Raw genomic sequence first — 21,243 nt, 5'->3', positions numbered from 1 at the left:
ACTACTGTTAGTGTATTTGTAATTTATAACTGCATCTCATTGGATGTTAATATACATACATATATTACTGTTAATAAGTTTAAATACTGAAATTATATAGGATAACCCTACTGGTTATTTTTGAAATAATATTTTACTGCTATATTGTAATCTACATTGTAATGATGATGAAACAATATTACTGTTAATTTGTGAAAATTTACTAAAGTTTATTGAAAATGGAGAAAATTCAAAACATTCATTATTCAATAGGGCACAAGAGCAAAAAGCAGCGGTTTGAATGAACACTCACATTTCTTGGTAGAATCGTGCAGGATTGAAATTTTTGATGTTTTTCTACTCCTCTCATGAGCCCAAACAAGACCCTAAAAGGATGAGTTTGCAACTACTTTACTTTTGGAGAAAATTCAAAACATTCATTATTCAATAGGGAACAATAGCAAAAAGCAGCGGTTTGAATTAACACTCACATTTCTTGGTAGAATCATGCAGGATTGAAATTTTTGACGTTTTTCTACTCCTCTCATGAGCCCAAACAAGACTCTATAAGGATGAGTTTGCAACTACTTTACTTTTGCAGAAAATTCAAAACATTCATTATTCAATAGGGTCCAATAGCAAAAAGCAGCTGTTTGAATGAACACACATCTCTTGGTAGAATCGTTCAGGATTGAAATTTTTGATGTTTTTCTACTCCTCTCATGAGCCCATACAAGACTCTAAAAGGATGAGTTTGCAACTACTTTACTTTTGGAGAAAATTCAAAACATTCATTATTCAATAGAGCCCAATAGCAAAAAGCAGCGTTTTGAATGAACAATCACATTTCTTGGTAGAATCATGCAGGATTGAAATTTTTGATGTTTTTCTACTCCTCTCAACAGCCCAAACAAGTTTCTAAAAGGATGAGCTTGCAACTACTTTACTTATAAGATCTGGGCTGGAGGAAACGGACCAGACCCCACTACCTTCCTGCAGTCCATTTCAAAAAATAAAAGCCCATACCGGGTTTTCTTGAATAAACTCCTTGGTGCAAATAATTTGACCAGGCTCAAACTCACTTTTATAAACCTAAAACAAATCCGTGGCCATACGGATGTACCTCTCGGGCCTCAACTACAACCAAAACAGAAAAAAAACAAATCCAAAGACCCAAAGGTCATGAGGCTATAAATAATTACAAGCTAAAATAGCTAGTGAGTAAAAGTCACCGCACAAAAAGAGAGGATTTATTCATAAGTATCAAATTTTATTATACATATGTTATAAAGACATATACAGTGCTAATGATGAGGTAGATGAAAATAAAGCAATCCAATTGATGGCTTAATTGTCATGGTCCAGTCCGGAGTTTATCTTCTGCTGTCTTCACTCCGGACTGGTCATGCGGGGGTTAATCTCCTCAGCCTCGTTCTGGAGCTAGCTGGGCTATTTAAATCCCTCACAGCCTGCTGACCAGTGTTAGTGATAGCTCAAGCTTGCAGTTTAGAGCCGCTGACCCTTGTACCCTGGTGATCCTCCTGCCTTTGACTGATATTCACATGTATGACCCGGACTGATTTCTGACCCCGTCTCTTGGTATTCGTCTCTGCTGTTACGTTCTCTCTCTGGCATCTGACTCCCTGGCTTGTACCCCGACCACGTATTTCGTCTCACGTTTTGGACCCCGTGCTCATGTTCTGGCTTTCTGACTCTCGGCTTTGGTATTTTGACTACGTGTTTTGCTGCTCCTTCTGGTACGTCTGCTCCTGCTAGTTTCTGACTCGGTTCGTCTGACTATTCTCTCTCGTTACCTGTGGCACCTGTGCTGTTGCTCAGGGTTGCTGCTCTTAGTGTATAACCTCTCTTCCCTCACCAGCTCCCCCTGGTGGAGGTTTCACTACATTAACCCCTTCCTGACATGAGACGTACTATCCCGTCCACGGTACCCGGGCCCGTATGACCGGGGACGGGATAGTACGTCTACCGCGATCAGCGGCGCCCACGTGGTGAGCGCCGCTGATCGCGGCCGGGTGTCAGCTGATTATCACAGCTGACACCCGGCACAATGTGTCAGGGGCGGTCACGGACCGCCCCCGACACATTAACCCCTTGCACACCGCGATCAAACGCGATCGCGGTGTACCGGGAGTTAAAGGGAAGCATCGGCAGGGAGGGGGCTCCCTCCGTGCTTCCCTGAGCCCCCCACGGCAGCGCAATGTGCAGCGCTGCTGCGGGGGACTCCTATCCTCCAGGCCCCCGAATCCAAGATGGCAACGGGGGCCTTCGGGGGCCTGGGGAAGCTGGCTTCCTCAGTGCCTGCAAAGCGCAGGCATGAGGAAGCCTTGTGCACTGCCTGTGACAGATTGCTGATCTGTCACAGTGATCTGTGATGTGACAGATCAGCGATCTGTCACAGGACAGTGATGTCCCACCTGGGACTATGTAATAAAGTAAAAAAAAATTAAAAAAAAAGTGTAAAAATAAATTAAAAAAAATCGCCAAATAAATTAGTAAAAAAAAAAAAAAATATTCCCCAATAAATTCATTTTTTTAAAATAATTAAAAAAAAAAACAATAAATGTACACATATTAGGTATCGCCGCGTCCGTAACGACCTGCCCTATAAAACTGTCCCATTAGTTAACCCCTTTAGCGAACCCCTTAAAAAATAAAAATAAAAAACGAAGCAAAAAATAATGATTTATTATCATACCGCCAAACAAAAAATGCAATAACGCGAGATCAAAAAGACGCATATAAATATCCATGGTACCGCTGAAAACGTCATCTTGTCCCGCAAAAAACAAGCCGCCACACAGCATCATCAGCAAAAAAATAAAAAAGTTATAACTCGCAGAATAAAGCGATGCAAAAATAATTATTTTTTATATAAAATAGTTTTCATTGCATAAAACCGACAAAAACATAAAAAAAGACCTAAATGAGGTATCGCTGTAACCGTACTGACCCGAAGAATAAAAGCGCTTTATCAATTTTACCGCACGCGGAACGGTGTAAACGCACCCCCCCCAAAAGAAATTCATGAATCGCTGGTTTTTGTTCATTCTGCGTCCCAAAAATCGGAATAAAAAGCGATCAAAAAATTTCACGTGCCCGAAAATGGTACCAATAAAAACGTCAACTCGTCCCGCAAAAAATAAGACCTCACATGACTCAGTGGGTCAAAATACGGAAAAATTATAGCTCTCAATATGTGGTGATGCAAAAACTATTTTTACAATAAAAAGCGTCTTTTAGCGTGCGACAGCCGCCAAACATAAAAACCGCCATAAATAGTAAATCAAACCCCCCGTTATCACCCCCTTAGTTAGGGAAAAATAATAAAATAAAAAAAATGTATTTATTTCCATTTTTCCATTAGGGTTAGGGCTAGGGTTAGGGCTAGGGGTGTGTTGGGGTAGGGTTAGGTTAGGGTTAGGGCTAGGGCTAGGGTTAGGGCTAGGGTTAGGGTTAGGGCTAGGGCTAGGGCTAGGGTTAGGGCTAGGGTTAGGGCTAGGGTTAGGGCTAGGGTTAGGGGCGTGTTGGGGTTCGGGTTGGAGTTAGAATTGGGGGTTTCCACTGTTTGGGCACATCAGGGGCTCTCCAAATGCAACATGGCGTCTGATCTCAATTCCAGCCAATTCTGAGTTGAAAAAGTCAAATGGTGCTCCTTCCCTTCCAAGCTCTGCTATGCGCCCAAACAGTGTTTTACCCCCTCATGTAGGGTATCAGCCTACTCAGGACAAATTGCAAAACAATTTTTGGGGTCCAATTTCTCCTGTTACCCTTAGGAAAATAAAAAATTGGGGGCAAAAATATCATTTTTGTGGAAAAAAAATGATTTTTTTATTTTCACGTCCGAGTGTTATAAACTTCTGTGAAGCACTTGGGGGTTCAAAGTGCTCACCACACATCTAGATAAGTTCCGTGGGGGGTCTAGTGTCCAAAATGGGGTCACTTGTGGGGAGTTTCAATAGTTTAGGTACATCAGGGGCTCTCCAAACGCACATGACAACCGCAGACCATTCCATCAAAGTCTGCGTTCCAAAACGTCACTGCTTCCCTTCCGAGCCCCGACGTGTGTCCATACAGTAGTTTTCTCCCACATATGGGGTGTCAGCGTACTCAGGACAAATTGGACAACAACTTTTGGGGTCCAATTTCTCCTGGTACCCTTGGGAAAATAAAAAAAATGGTGACTAAAAGATCATGTTTGTGGAAAAAATACGAATTTTTTATTTTCACGCCCGGGCGTTGTAAACTTCTGTGAAGCACTGGGGGGGTCAAAGTGCTCACCACACATCTAGATAAGTTCCTTGGGGGGTCTAGTTTACAAAATGGTGTCATTTGTGGGGGGTTTCCACTGTTTAGGTACATTAGGGGCTCTCCAAAGGCAACATGACACCCGCAGACCATTCCATCAAAGTCTGCATTCCAAAACGTCACTACTTCCCTTCCGAGCCCTGACGTGTGCCCATACAGTAGTTTTCTCCCACATATGGGGTAGCAGCGTACTCAGGACAAATTGGAAAACAACTTTTGGGGTCCAATTTCTCCTGGTACCCTTGGGAAAATAAAAAAAATGGTGACTAAAAGATCATGTTTGTGGAAAAAATACGAATTTTTTATTTTCACGCCCGGGCGTTGTAAACTTCTGTGAAGCACTGGGGGGGTCAAAGTGCTCACCACACATCTAGATAAGTTCCTTGGGGGGTCTAGTTTACAAAATGGTGTCATTTGTGGGGGGTTTCCACTGTTTAGGTACATTAGGGGCTCTCCAAAGGCAACATGACACCCGCAGACCATTCCATCAAAGTCTGCATTCCAAAACGTCACTACTTCCCTTCCGAGCCCTGACGTGTGCCCATACAGTAGTTTTCTCCCACATATGGGGTAGCAGCGTACTCAGGACAAATTGGAAAACAACTTTTGGGGTCCAATTTCTCCTGGTACCCTTGGGAAAATAAAAAAATGGTGACTAAAAGATCATGTTTGTGGAAAAAATACGAATTTTTTATTTTCACGCCCGGGCGTTGTAAACTTCTGTGAAGCACTGGGGGGGTCAAAGTGCTCACCACACATCTAGATAAGTTCCTTGGGGGGTCTAGTTTACAAAATGGTGTCATTTGTGGGGGGTTTCCACTGTTTAGGTACATTAGGGGCTCTCCAAAGGCAATATCACACCCGCAGACCATTCCATCAAAGTCTGCATTCCAAAACGTCACTACTTCCCTTCCGAGCCCCGACGTGTGCCCATACAGTAGTTTTCTCCCACATATGGGGTATCAGCATACTCAGGACAAATTGGACAACAACTTTTGGGGTCCAATTTCTCCTGGTACCCTTGGGAAAATAAAAAAATGGTGACTAAAAGATCATGTTTGTGGAAAAAATACGAATTTTTTATTTTCACGCCCGGGCGTTGTAAACTTCTGTGAAGCACTGGGGGGGTCAAAGTGCTCACCACACATCTAGATAAGTTCCTTAGGGGGTCTAGTTTCCAAAATGGTGTCATTTGTGGGGGGTTCCACTGTTTTGGTACATCAGGAGTTTTCCAAACGCGACATGGTGTCCGATCTCAATTCCAGCCAAAAACGTCAAATGGCGCTGCTTCCCTTCCGAGCTCTGCCATGCCCCCAAATAGTGGTTTACCCCCACATGTGGGGTATCAGCGTACTCAGGACAAATTGCACAATAACTTTTAGGGTCCTGTTACCCTTGGAAAAATAAGAATTGAGGGTGAAAAGATCATTTTTGTGGAAAAAATATGATTTTTTAATTGTATGGCTTTATGTTATAAACTTCTGTGAAGCCCATGGGGGTTCAAAGTTCTCACCACACATCTAGATAAGTTCCTTAGGGGGTCTAGTTTCCAAAATGGTGTCATTTGTGGGGGGTTTCCACTGTTTTGGTACATCAGGGGTTTTCCAAACGCGACATGGTGTCCGATCTCAATTCCAGCCAAAAACGTCAAATGGCGCTGCTTCCCTTCCGAGCTCTGCCATGCGCCCAAATAGTGGTTTACCCCCACATGTGGGGTATCAGCGTACTCAGGACAAATTGCACAATAACTTTTAGGGTCCTGTTACCCTTGGGAAAATAAAAATTGGGGTGAAAAGATCATTTTTGTGGAAAAAATATGATTTTTTAATTGTACCGCTGTACGTTATAAACTTCTGTAAAGCCCTTGTGGGTTCAAAGTTCTCACCACATATCTAGATAAGTTCCTTGGTGGGTCTAGTTTCCAAAATGGGGTCACTTGTAGGGGGTTTCCACTGTTTAGGTACATCAGGGACTCTCCAAACGTGACATGGCGTCCAATCTGAATTCCAGCCAATTTTGCATTGAAAAAGTCAAACGGCGCTCCTTCCATTCTGAGCTCTGCCATGCGCCGAAACAGTCGTTCCCCCCCACATATCAGGTATCTGCGTACTCAGGACAAATTGCACAATAACTTTTGCAGTTCAATTTCTCCTGTTACCCTTGGTAAAATAAAAAAAATTGAACCTGAAGTATTTTTTTTATGAAAAAAAGTTAGATGTTCATTTTTTTTTAAATATTCAAAAAAATTCCTGTGACGCACCTAAAGGGTTAATAAACTTCTTGAATGTGGTTTTGAGCACCTTAAGGGGTGCAGTTTTTAGAATGGTGTCACTTTTGTGTATTTTCTATCATATAGACCCCTCAAAGTGGCTTCAAATGTGATGTGGTCCTAAAAATAAAATGGTGTTGTAAAAATGAGAAATCGCTGGTCAACTTTTAACCCTTATAACTTCCTAACAAAAAAAAATTTTGGTTCCAAAATTGTGCTGATGTAAAGTAAACATGTGGGAAATGTTAGTTATCAAGTTTTTTGTGTGCCTTATCTCTGTGATTTAAGGGCATAAAAATTCAAAGTTGGAAAATTGCAAAATTTTCAAAATTTTCGCCAAATTTCCGTTTTTCTCACAAATAAACGCAAGTTATTTGAATGAAATTTTACCACTAACATGAAGTACAATATGTCACGAGAAAACAATGTCAGAATCACCGGGATCCATGGAAGCGTTCGAGAGTTATGACCTCATAAAGGTACAGTGGTCAGAATTGTAAAAATTGGCCCGGTCATGAACGTGCAAACCACCCTTGGGGGTGAAGGGGTTAATAAGTGGTTGACAAATATGATGCCAGACAGAAAAAATGTCTCTGGGCACACTATGCACAACATCTCTTATGCCAATAGAAATAAATATAAAAGTTCTAATGTAATGTAATAATATTACAGGGTATATACACTAGCTTCCTTAGTGTTGCGTTGATCCAGGGAGCTAGTCTGATAGCCGTATGTGGAGTCGGGAAGGAATTTTTTTCCCCAATGTGAAGCTTACTGTTTGCCACATGGGTTTTTTTTGCCTTCCTCTGGATCAACATGTTAGGGCAAGTTAGGATAGGATATGGGTTGAACTAGATGGACTTAAAGTCTCCCTTCAACCTTAATTACTATGTTACTACGTAGATATTTATGTTTATTTTAATAACTGCACATATTTCTTGTACATATAGTAGACAAAATTCTAGTCATGTATCCTAATATGTAAAAAGACACAATATCCGGGCTATCTAATATATAAAGCTCAAAGTGTGTATGTATGTGTGTATGTATGTATGTGTGTGTGTGTGTGTGTGTGTGTGTATGTCCGGGATAGGCATCCGCACCGTCGCAGCTACAGCCACAAAATTTGGCACAGTCACACGTCTGGACCCCGAGAGTGTCCTAAGCTATGTTGTGAGGCGAAATTTTAACCCCGCGTGTTCCAATTCACCAAACAATTTTGCCCCTATCTACATACTGGGGGAAAAAGTGTGTGCGCGTCAAGCCCCACCCCTCATTGTGATGTCACAATGCCCCTATTTGCATACTGGGGAAGAAGTGTGTGCGTATCAAGCCACGCCCCTCATTTTGATGTCACAATGGTTGCCATGGCGACGCTGATTTCATCATAGGTTGCAAGCCCTGCCGCCGCTCATTATGATGTCATATTGGTTTTGGTTGACTATGGAATGGAGGATGTGTGATGAGTATATGGGCACGGGACTATGGGATGGAGGATATGTATGATGGGTATATGGGAACGGGACTATGGGATGGAGGATGTGTGATGGGTATACGGGCACTGGACTATGGGATGGAGGATATGTATGACAGGTATATGGGCACGGGACTATGGGATGGCGGATATGTATGATGGGTATATGGACACTCGACTATGGGATGGAGGATGTGTGATGGGAATATGGGCACTGGACTATGGGATGGAGGATACGTTTGAGGGATATATGGGCACAGGACTATGGGATGGCGGATATGCATATGGGCATGGGACTATGGGGTGGAGGATGTGTGATGGTATATGGGCACTGGACTATAGGATGGAGGATATGTATGATGGGTATATGGGCACGGGACTATGAGATGGCGGATATGTATGATGGGTATATGGACACTCGACTATGGGATGGCGAATATGTATGATGGGTATATGGGCATGGGACTATGGGATGGAGAATATGTATGATGGGTATATGGACACGGGACTATGGGATGGCGGATATGTATATGGGCATGGGACTATGGAATGGAGGATGTGTGATGGGTATATGGGCACTGGACTATAGGATGGAGGATATGTATGATGGGTATATGGGCACTGGACTATAGGATGGAGGATATGTATGATGGGTATATGGGCACGGGACTATGGGATGGAGGATATGTATGATGGGTATATGGGCATGGGACTATGGGATGGAGGATGTGTGATGGGTATATGGGCACTGGACTATGGGATGGAGGATATGTATAATGGGTTTATAGGCACGGGACTATGGGATGGCAGATATGTATGATGGGTATATGGGCACGGGACTATGGGATGGCGGATATGTATGATGGGTATATGGGCACGGGACTATGGGATGGAGGATATGTATGACGGGTATATGGGCAGATTGGAGGGAGGAAAAAATAGAATTAGACTTACCAGTAATTCGGTTTCTATAAACCTTCCACGACAGCATAGGAGGTTGTCTCCATGCCCTAATTGGGGACAGGAAGCACAAGAGGTTAAAAGGTCCCTCCCACCTCCCTCTCACCAGTGACTTATAACGGACCACCGTAGCACTGGTTACCTTAAGATTCTCAGAATTTGTCCAAGAATACAGGGAGGGAAATAGTGCTGTCGTGGAAGGTTTCTAACAACTGAATTACCGGCAAGTCTAATTCTATTTTCTCTAGCAACCTTCCACGACAGCATAGAAGGCATAACAACCTATACTGCACTATGGGAGGACAACGGCCTGTAGAACCTTTCGGCCAAAGACTAAATCCCTGTTGGACACAAGGTCCAACCTGTAATGTTAAGCAAAGGTATGCAAGGAGGACCAAGTTGCTGCCCTACAGATCTGTTTTGATGATGCGCCTGCCCTCTCAGCCCATGAGGTAGACCGTGTTGAATGCGCCTTGATCCCTGAAGGGGGTGTGATGTTCTGGGCTAGGTATGCCTCAGAGATGGCTTTTTTTAATCCAATTGGCAATAGTATTCTTTGCCACTTTCTTCCCTTTGTTTGGACCAGACACGTGGATGAATAGGTTGTGGTCGATTCTGTAGGGTTTGGTATACTCTAAATAGTGAAGAATTATGCATCTTACGTCCAGCGTATGAAACACCTCTTCTTTAGGGTTCGCTGGGTTTTGACAAAACGAGGGAAGAATTATATTCTGCAACCTATGGAAGTCAGACATTTGGTAGAAAAGATGGATCGAAGGAGAGAACTATGGAATCGTCCCTAATGGTTAGGTAGGGCTCCCTAATAGAAAGAGCCTGGAGCTCTCCTACACGCCTTGCTGAGGTTACTGCTATAAGGCTGCTTTACAGGTGAGGAGCTGAGAAGTACAAGATGCTAAGGGCTCAAAGGGTGGTTGAGTGAGCCCCTTAAGCACCACATTCAAGTCCCATGGTGGAATGACTACTTGTTTTATTGGATGTAACCTAGTGGCTGATGTCATGAATCTTTTTATTCATCTGTGGCTGGCCAAGTCACAGTCAAACATAGAGCTTAAGGCCGATACCTGTACCTTCAGTGTGCTACGCTTTAGACCTAACTCAAGCCCCCTCTGTAAGAAATCCAGGATACGGGAGATGTTAGGGTTTTCTGGGTCAGGCAAATTTGACAGACACCATGAGGAAAATTTTTTCCATATTTTGTTGTATATAGTATTGGTGCCCGGTTTCCGGGATTTCTGAAGGGTTTCTATTATGGCTTCTGATAGACCCCTGGCCCTCAAGATCTGGGTCTCAGTAACCAGGCCGCTAGCTTCATTTCCCGAAGGTTTGGGTGATGTAGAGGGCCCTGCAGGAGGTCGTCCTCCAGGGGTAAGAGGAACGGCCCGTCTACCTGGAGTTCTGTAATTAGAGAATACCTGCTCCTTTTCGGCCATAGCGGAGCTACCAGGATGGTTTGAGTTTGATCTTCTCGGATCTTCCTCAGGGTTATGGCAAGGATTGTAATTGGCGGGAAGGCATATGCTAGACGAAACCCCCACCTGTGGGCAAAGGCGTCTACGCCCAAGGATTTGTCCCTGGGGTTCAGATAGAAGTAATTTCCTACTTGAGCATTTTTGCTCAATGCTAGAAGATCCACCTCCGGAAGACCCCACCTGTTCACCAGCTTCTGAAAGATTCTTCCATTCAGACTCCACTCGCCAGGCTGGATACATCTTCTGCTCAGGAAGTCTGCCTGAAGATTGTAGGTACCTTTTAGGTGGACTGCTGATATTGAAAGGTGTCTTTCGGCCCAGAAAAATATTCGGCCTGAAAGGCCCTCTAGGCTGCTGAATCTTGTGCCACCCTGGTGCCTGAGGTGAGCCACTGTCGTCACGTTGTCAGAGTAGACCTTGACATGATGGCCCTGGACTAGGTGTCTCGCAGCCAGCAGAGCTTCTTCCACTGCTTTCAGCTCTCTGAAGTTTGAAGATTTTGTACTCACTTCCCAGTTCCACAACCCCTGGAATGGCTGCCGGGACACTACTGCTCCCAGCCCTTCCTGCTGACATCTGATGTTACCGTGACCAAGGGGATCTGGGACCAGCTGACTCCTCTGTGCAGATTTTTGTGGTCCAGCCACCATGCTAGTGAAGCTTTCACTTTCCCTGGGGTCTGGAGTCTTCTGTTCAGGCAGGTGTGGTCTCTGTTCCAATTTCCTAAGATATGGGACTGGAGAATCCTGGAAGGGGCCTGCGCCCAAGGCACCGACTGGATGCAGGAGGTCGTTGACCCTAGTATGGGCATAGCTGACGTGAGGGTCGGTGACCTCTGTTTTTTTGAAAACTGAGATCTTTGATATTATAGACCTCTGATGTTCCTCCGAAAGAAAGGACATTTGTTTTCGAGTCTAAGGCCGGTTTCACATTTGCGCTTCAGGGCACAGCGACGGCCTTTGCACGGCCGCCGCTAAGCCCTGCCCCCTGCCGCGCCTCCGCCGGTAGCTCCGCCTCCGGGCGCATGACGCTGCATGGGTCATGCATCCCCTATCTTTATCACTGAGGACGCAGGCCGTGCGCAGTATGCGTTTTTGCGGCGCCTGCGTCCTTTTGACGGTGTGCCGACCAGCGCCAAACGCAACCTGTTGCAATTTGGTTGCGCTCGGTGCACCGTCAAAAGGACGCAGGCGCCGCCAAACGCATACTGCGCACGGCCTGCGTCCTCAGTGATAAAGATAGGGGACGCATGACGCATGCAGCGTCATACCGGCAGAGGTGCGGCAGGGGGCGGGGCTTAGCGGCGGCTGTGCGCAGGCCATCGCTGCGCCCTGAAGCGCAAATGTGAAACCGGCCTTAGAGGACTCCTAAGACTTTTATTCTCTGAGAGGGTTGGATCTGTGATTTTTTTATATTCAGGATCCATCCCAGAGATCGGAGAATGTCCAGAGTTTGAGTCACCTGGTGTTCCAGGATCTGGTAGGAGGCTCCTATTATCAATAGGTCGTCCAGGTAGGGTACGATGCATATACCTTGACTTCTGATGTGGAACATAGCTTCCGCCATAATTTTGGAAAATACTCGAGGGGCAGAGGATATCCCAACGGGAAGTACGTTATACTGATAGTGCCTGATCTCTGGACCCTGACGGATCGCAAACCTTAGATACTTTCTGTGAGAAGGATGTATGGGAATGTGGAAATAGGCATCCTTCAGGTCTATGGTTGCCATGAAATAAGACGGCCCTATCAGGGGAATGACGGTCTTTATCGATTTCATTTTGAATCTGCGGTATGCGATGTGTCGGTTGAGGCCTTTCAGGTTTATTATTATTCTCGCTTCTCCAGTGGTTTTTTTTTTACTAAAAACAGTCTGGAATAATGCCCTTTTCCCTGCTCGCTCACAGGGACCTGAGAGATGGCGCTTGATTGGAGGAGCTGAATGCCTGATTCTAGTACTTAAGCCTCCCAAGGTGGTAGGGAGGTGACTCTTATGCCCCGCGGGGGGAAGGATTCGAATTCTAGAAGAAGGCCCTCCTTGATCACATTAAGGACCCATGGGCTGTTGGAAATCAACTACCAAGAGTGAAAAAACTTCAAAAGCCTTCCCCCCACTGGGGCCGAGTAATTGTTTTTCTTGCTGCTGTTGCTGCTGCTGCTGGGGGACCAGGATATTCCTGCCTCTCCCCTTAGCATAACTCTATATTCCCGTCTTTCCCTTCCCTCTCGGCTGGGATGACTGGTTCTGGGGGGGGTTCGAAAAAGACGCTTCCTTGGGATCCTCTGCTCCGGAGGCACCTTCTTTTTGTCTGTGGCCTTTTCAAGGATTTCATCCAAGGCCAGGCCGAAGTCATGTTCACCCTTGAAGGGTAAAGAGCAGAGTTTAACCTTGGAGGTAATATGCCCGCTCCATGTTTTAAGCCACAGGACTCGTCTGGCAGAATTAGACTGTACCATAGCTCTGGCAGGAGTACGGATCATCTCCATTGATGCATCCGCCAAGAAGCTTGTGGCTCTCTGTAATATGGGAAGGGAGTTAAGGAGGTCGCCCCTTGAGGTCCCTCGAGAAATATGATTCTCTAGCTTCTCTATCCATTGGAAGAGACACCTAGACACACGTGGAAGCAATTCCTGATTTTAAGGCAGAGGTAGAGGTTTCCCAGGCTTTCCTTAGGAGACTCTCTGCTTTGCGGTCCATCGCGTCTCTAAGCTGGGATACATCATCAAATGGAAGGACTGTTTTTTTCACTACCCTTGCCACCTGAACATCGACCTTCGGGATATCCCATTTAAACACCTCTCCCTCCAGGGGGAATCTATGCCTAAGTTCCAAAGGAGCTGAATAGCGCTTTTCTGGGTACTCCCATTCCTGGGAGATCATATCTACTATGCTCTCATGTACTGGGAAACCTGTTTGTTTGGGTCCCTCAAAACCCCCGAACATTCGGTCCTGTGCTGATTGAGGGTCTGGTTCATCCTCTAGTCCCATGGTGGCACGTACCGCACTGACCAACTCCTTCACATATTCCGCGGAAAAGAGGTATCTCCTATTTTCAGCTGATTTAGAGGTCCCTGGTTGTTCACAATTTTCAGAACCTGAGTTGTAGGAATGTTCTGACTCAGACTCCGAGTCCTCTATCTTAACTTTCCGCTTCTTTGGGGAAGGTGAGCCCACAGTCGGAGGGAGTGGAGGAGTTGGAGGGGGGGGCAGGGTGGCTAGAGAGGTCTGAACCTGTTGAGTGACCAGGCTGCAGATTTTGTCAATCAATGACGGGTGCTCAGACCTGACTACCCCATCCGTGCAAGTCTGACACAATTTTTTCCTCCAATTTGAGGGAAGTTTTGAGCTACATATAGGACATTTAGCTGGCTTGCTCGTGGTATTGGTGCTTTTGTGGGAAGACTTTTCTCCCTATTAAAGAGAAGTATTTTGAGGACCTCTATACCTGGATCGCACCACTAGGGACCCACCCCAGGTAACACTTACTGTGGCTGGGTCAGCACTGGGCTCTGCAGACGCAGGGCAGGAAGAACCGTCCATGCTGACAGGGGATTGCATTACCTGTTGGCTTCTTCCGGCGGGTTAATAAAGGACGGATACAGTAGTACAGTGCATGGAGAGCGGGGCTGTGAGGAAGACAGTCTTCAGGACAGGGGCCGAATAGTGCTGGACTCCTCCCAGCCCTGTCCTGGGTCAGTCGGCGCTCCCCGTCGCCAACTGCGCTATCCCCCCTCTCCCCTGCAGCTTCCCGGCCTAAATTTAGTCCCCAGCTTCTACTGCGGCCTACTACAGCGCTAGGCCACGCCCCCACAGGCCGCCCAATCACACATGCTGCAACTCCGCACACTCTGGCATGCTCCGCCCACTATGGCCGGTCGCACTAGGCCACGCCCCCCACAGGCCGCCCAATCACATGCGCTGCAGCTCCGCCCACTCCGGCCGAACGAACAATCTGCGCACCTGTCTCTCCTGGTCCCGGCGTCACGTGTGGTGAATGGAGAGCAGGGATGTGGAGGAAGACAGCGGGGCTGTAGAGCAGGGGTCTCCAACACGCGGCCCGCGGGCCACATGCGGCACCTGAGGCATGTTTCACTCCCTGAGGCAGGGGGAAGGCACGCATTCAGGAGTGGTGATGGCACTGGCTGCTGTGTGCACACACTGCACAGGACCTGTGATGAGGTCACAGGAGGGGGAGGAGTCCAGGGTCATATGATCAGGGGCCTCATTGTGTGCAGGACGGACCCTGCTGTCTGTGTGCTGGTTGTCATGGTACTGGATGAAGGTAAATTTATGCGTGGGGTCAGAAGGGGTTTACAAGGTGTACGGAGCCGAGCCCTGTGTGTACGAGGTGTACAGAGCCGAGCCCTGTGTGTACGAGGTGTACGGAGCCAAGCCCTGTGTGTACGAGGTGTATGGAACCCTGTTTGTGTAGGGTAGGTGGGCCGGGCTGGAGGGTGTTCCCTCTGTATACCGCGCAGTAACGTACAGACACAAGATGGAGGCAGTTTTCGAGTGCAACAGGTCCAAGTTTATTTCCCGCCGTCCGACTGACGGCCCTCACAATACACCGCTAATTATCTTCACGGCCCTCCGTGTCCAGGCCCCGTTACACACACACCGTACTTATCACCATGGACGTAAATACACATACCGTCCCTTTCTACTTAACAACGTTCTTGTCAGCTCGGTCACTGTGGCCGCCTTAGGCCCGTACACCAACAGCAATTTTTCTGGTCAGATATCGTCTTCAACTCAGTATGTTTCCCCGGGGCCTCGTCTGTACTGCGGTACTTTGTGTCAGGACCACCCCCCTGACTTCCTTTCTCCTCAGTTCCCCTGGTTGGGTTTTCCTCACAGTGCGGCAACTGTCACAGTCTCCTCGTCACTTGAGCTCCCCCTGGGGACTGGAACCCTCCTGTCAAATTTATATCTTTCCCGGTTCCCTCTAACTCCGCCCCCCATGACCAACGGTTTCTTAAGCCCTAAGCTGATGTCAAGTCCTATGCTCACACTCCTGCCTGCCCTCTAATGGTCAAACCAAGGTACTGCACGTCCACTACACTTTCCTAGCTGTTTCCCCACTGTACTAACTGACACCTGTCTAAACTGTGCAAACCTTCCTTTCTCTATTCTGACAAGTCCGTCCATCTGTCAGGTCACCTTCCCTACATGTGTACGAGGTGCACGTAGCGGAGCCCTGTGTGTACGAGGTGTACGTAGCGGAGCCCTGTGTGTACGAGGTGTACCGATCGGGGCCTTGTGTATACGAGGTGTACCGAGCGGGGCCCTGTGTGTACGAGGTGTACCGAGCGGGGCCCTGTGTGTACGAGGTGTATGGAGCGGGGCCCTGTGTGTACGAGGTGTACGGAGCGGGGCCCTGTGTGTACGAGGTGTACGGAGCGGAGCCCTGTGTGTACGAGGTGTACGGAGCGGAGCCCTGTGTGTACGAGGTGTACGGAGCGGAGCCCTGTGTGTACGAGGCGTACGGAGCGGAGCCCTGTGTGTACGAGGTGTGCGGAGCCACGCGTGTATGGGGTGTATTACGTTTGAAAGGAACGTGGCCCCCCAGCTCAAATTTTTTTTTATTTGCGGCCCATTTACTCTGCTGAGTTTGAGACCCCTGCTGTAGAGGGAGAGAGCGGGAGAGCAGGGCTGTGAAGGAAGAGAACGGGGCTGTGGACGGAGAGAGCAGGAGAGCAGGGCTGTGAAGGAAAAGAACGGGGCTGTGTGTACAAGGTGTACGGAGCGGAGCCGCGTGTGTATGAGGTGTAAGGAGCGGAGCCGCATGTGTACGAGGTGTACGGAGCGGAGCCACCTGTGTACGAGGTGTGCAGAGCGGAGCCACCTGTGTACGAGGTGTGCAGAGCCACGCGTGTACGGGGTGTATTAAGTTTGAAAGGAATGCGGCCCCCCAGCTCAATTTTTTTTTATTTGCGGCCCATTTATTCTGGTGAGTTTGAGACCCCTGCTGTAGAGGGAGAGAGTGGAAGAGCAGGGCTGTGAAGGAAGAGAACGGGGCTGTGGACGGAGAGAGTGGGAGAGCAGGGCTGTGAAGGAAGAGAACGGGGCTGTGGACGGGGAGAGCAGGGCTGTGAAGGAAGAGAACGAGGCTGTGGATGGAGAGAGCGGGAGAGCAGGGCTGAGAAGGAAGAGAACGGGGCTGTCGAGGGGCAGAGCAGGGCTGTGAAGGAAGAGAACGGGGCTGTGGAGGGAGAGAGTGGGAGAGCAGGGCTGTGGAAGAAGAGAGCGGGGCTGTGGAGGGACACCAAGACATGGATGTAGAGAGCGGCTGCGGAGGGATAAAACGAGACGGCGGGTGGAGAGCGGGGATGTTAAGGAAGACAGCGGAACCCACAGTTAGGTACTATGCCCGGGCAACGCTGGGTTCTTCAGCTAGTTGGTTTCTAAAGATTACGTACCGTAATGTGACCAGGAGTCGTTCCTCAGGAGAATTGCATGACGGAGCTGTGTGTCCTATCTCCGGATGACTTCTTGAACACGATCAAGCAAATCCATGAAGCTTTCTTGGGACATCCGGGTATAGTCACTAAATCTCTTCTGGTTTCCCTGGAGCTCGCTCTCCCGGAGTTCAATAATCGGATGTATCCACAATCGCCCCCGCTGCCTCTCTCCCTTTGTTGCTGGCAAGCAAATGCAAAAGCCTGAGCCAGCGCAATGTCCAAATCCAAGTTAACCCCTTCACGATCAATGACGCCACATAGGCGTCATGAAAACTGGTGCCAATCTGACCAGTGACACCTATGTGGCGTCATGACTTTAAAGCCCCCCTGCGGGTCGGGTGACCTAGGTCACTGAAAGGTCACCTGACTATACAGGGGGCTTTGTTCTTCACCATAGGGGGCGTGACTTCGCCCCCACGTGACTACGATCGCTCTGATTGGCTGTTGAAAGTCAAACAGCCAATCAAAGCGATAGTAATATTTCATCAATGAAAAGTGATGAAATATTACAATCCAGCCATGTCCGACGCTGCTGTAGCATCGGACATGGCTGGTGACAGCGTTCTGACCCCCCCACCCGTTAACGGGGCGATCTGCCCCCCGCCACTGAATGACAGCGGCGATGTGCCACCGCGGTCATCATCTCCCCCGGCCTTCCCTCCGCTCCCCCCCGTCTTCCAATCGCCCCTCCTCCCACCCCCGGTACTCACCGAGTGCCGTTATGGCTCCCGGTGTCCCGCGGTCTCGGACCATGGGCGCCGCCATATTGGAAAATGGCGGGCGCATGCGCAATGCGCCCGCCGGCTGCAATTTCCATTCATTCATTTTGATCACTTTGATAAATTCTCACAGTGATCAAAATAGAATGAAAAGTAAATAAACCCCCCGTTTATCACCCCTATAGGCAGGATCAACTAATAAAATAAAGAAATTATTTTTATTTTTCCATTAGGGTTGGAAAGAGGGTTAGGGTAAGGGTTGGAAAGAGGGTTAGGGTTGGAAAGAGGGTTAGGGTTGAAAAGAGGGTTAGGCTTGTGGTTAGGGGTGTGTTGGGGTTATGGTTATGGTTGGGATTAGGGTTAGGGATGTGTTGGGGTTAGGGCTGTGGTTAGGGTTGAAGTTAGAATTGTGGGGTTTCCACTGTTTAGGCACATCAGGGGGTCTCCAAACGCGACATGGTGCAACCATTGATTCCAGCCAATTTTGGGTTCAAAAAGTTAAACGGTGCTCCCTCCCTTACAAGCCCCGACGTGTGCCCAAACAGTGGTTTACCCCAACATATGGGGTATCTGCGTACTCAGGAAAAATTGCACAACAACTTTGGGGGTCTAATTCATCCTGGTACCCTTGGTAAAAAAAAAAATTGCGGGCTAAAAAAATATTTTGGTGTAAAAATTTTTTTTTTAAATTTTCACGTCTCTGCGTTATAAACTTCTGTGAAGCACTTGGGGGTTCAAAGTGCTCATTTAGATAAGTTCCTTGGGAGGTCTAGTTTCCAAAATGGGGTCACTTGTGGGGGGGTTTCTATTGTTTAGGCACATCAGGGGCTCTGCAAACGTAACGATGACCGCAGACCATTCCATCAAATTCTGCATTTCAAAACGTCACTACTTCCATTCCGAGCCCTTACGTGTGCCCAAACAATGGTTCCCCCCCATATATGGGGCACCAGCATACTCAGGACAAACTGTACAACAACTTTTGGGGTCCAATTTATCCTGCTACCCTTGTGAAAATAAAAAATTGCTGGCTGAAAATAATTTTTTTGAGGAAAAAAAAATATTTTTTATTTTCACGGCTCTGCGTTATAAACTTCTATGATGCGCTTGGGGGTTCAAGGTGCTCACCACACATCTAGATAAGTTCCTTGGGGGGTCTAGTTTCCAAAATGGGGTCACTTGTGGGGGGTTCCACAGTTTAGGTACATCAGGGGCTCTGCAAATGTAACATGATGCCCGCAGACCATTCCATCAAAGTCAGCATCTCAAAATGTCACTACTTCCCTTCCGAGCCCCAACGTGTGCCCAAACAGTGGTTCACCCCCACATATGGGGAACGAGCGTACTCAGGACAAACTGGACAACTTTTGGGGTCTAATTTATCCTGGTACCCTTGTGAAAATAAAAAATTGCGCACTAAAAAATAATTTGAGGAAAAAATATATTTTTTATTTTCACGGCTCTGCGTTATAAACTTTTGTGAAGCACTTGGGGGTTCAAAGTGCTCATTATGCATCTAGATAAGTTCCTTAGGGGGGTCTAGTTTCCAAAATGGGGTCATTTGTGGGGAGCTCCAATGTTTAGGCACAAAGGGGCTCTCCAAACACGACATGGTGTCTGCTAATGATTAGAAGTAAATTGCATTTCAAAAAGTCAAATGGCGCTCCTTCCCTTCTGAGCCCTGCCGTGTTCCCAAACAGAGGTTCCCCCCACATATGGGGTACCAGCATACTCAGGACAAACTGGACAACAACTTTTGTGGTCCAATTTCTCCTGTTAGAAAATTAAAAATAGTGTGCTAAAAATCATTTTTGAGGAAAAAAATAATTTTTATTTTCACTGCTCTGTGTTATAAACTTTTGTGAAGCATTTGGGGGTTCAAAGTGCTCACTACACATCTAGATAAGTTCCTTAGGGGGTCTAGTTTCCAAAATGGGGTCACTTGTGTGGGAGCTCCAATGTTTAGGTACACAGGGGCTCTCCAAACGCGACATGGTGTCCGAAAACGATTGGAGCTAATTTTCCATTCAAAAAGTCAAATGGTGCTCCTTCCCTTCCGGAACCTGCCGTGCGCTCAAACAGTGGTTTATGACCACACATGAGGTATCGCTGTACTCAGGAGAAATTGTTCAACAAATTTTAGGATCCATTTTATCCTGTTGCCCATGTGAAAATGAAAAAAACTGAGGCTAAAAGAAAATTTTTGTGAAAAAAAAGTACTTTTTTTTTTACAGATCAATTTGTGAAGTACCTCGGGGTTCAAAGTGATCACTATGCACCTAGATAAGTTCCATTGGGGGTCTAGTTTCCAAAATGGGGTCACTTGTGGAGGAGCTCCAATGTTTATGCACACAGGGGCTCTCCAAACGTGACATGGCAACCGCTAAATATTCCATCATATTTTCCATTCAAAAAGTCAAATGGTGCTCCTTCCCTTCTGAGCCCTGCCGTGCGACCAAACTGTGGTTTATGACCACACATGAGGTATCGGTGTACTCAGGAGAAATTGCCCAACAAATTTTAGGATCCATTTTATCCTGTTGCCCATGTGAAAATGCAAAAATTGATGCTAAAAGAAAATTTTTGTTGGAAAAATTAAAATGTCCATTTTTTCTTTCCACGTTGCTTTAGTTCCTGTGAAACACCTGAAGGGTTAATAATCTTCTTGAATGTAGTTTTGAGTAGCTTGAGGGGTGCAGTTTTTAGAATGGTGTCACTTTTGGGTTTTTTCTGCCATATAGACCCCTCAAAGTGACTTCAAATGTGAGGTGGTCCCTAAAAAAATGGTTTTGTAAATTTTATTGTAAAAATTAGAAATCGCTGGTCAACTTTTAACCCTTATAACTTCCTAACAAAAAAATATTTTGTTTCCAAAATTGTGCTGATGTAAAGTAGACATGTGGGAAATGTTATTTAGTAACTATTTTGGGTCACATAACTCTCTGGTTTAACAGAATAAAAATTCAAAATTGCGAAATTTTCGCCAAATTTCTGATTTTTTCACAAATAAACGCAAAAATTTTCGACCTAAATTTACCACTAATATGAAGCCCAAAATGTCACGAAAAAACAATCTCAGAATCGCTAGGATCCATTGAAGCATTCCTGAGTTATTACCTCATAAAGGGACACTGGTCAGAATTGTAAAAAATGGCCTGGTCAATAAGGTCAAAATAGGCTTGGTCATGAAGGGGTTAAAGTGAAAACTCTTCCAACGCAGATCCATGTTGACAAAGGAAAAAGCAAGCAAATCTGAAGAATTCAGCTGTACAGTCATGGCCAAAAGTTTTGAGAATGACACAAATATTATATTTTCACACGATCTGCTGACCTCTGGTTTTTATGTGTGTTTGTCAGATGTTTTTATCACATAAATATAATTGCAATCATATTATGAGTAGCAAAAGGTTATATTGACAGTTAGAATGAGTTAATGCAGCAAGTCAATATTTGCAGTGTTGACCCTTCTTCTTCAGGACCTCAGCAATTCTCCCTGGCATGCTCTCAATCAACTTCTGGATCAAATCCTGACTGATAGCAGTCCATTCTTGCAAAATCAATGCTT

Source organism: Dendrobates tinctorius, unplaced genomic scaffold, assembly GCF_039654945.1.
Source record: "Dendrobates tinctorius isolate UK_male_01 unplaced genomic scaffold, ASM3965494v1 ptg000254l, whole genome shotgun sequence".
NCBI lineage: Eukaryota > Metazoa > Chordata > Amphibia > Anura > Dendrobatidae > Dendrobates > Dendrobates tinctorius.
The sequence above is the reverse complement of the archived record's forward strand: the minus strand, read 5'-3'. Positions refer to the sequence as shown.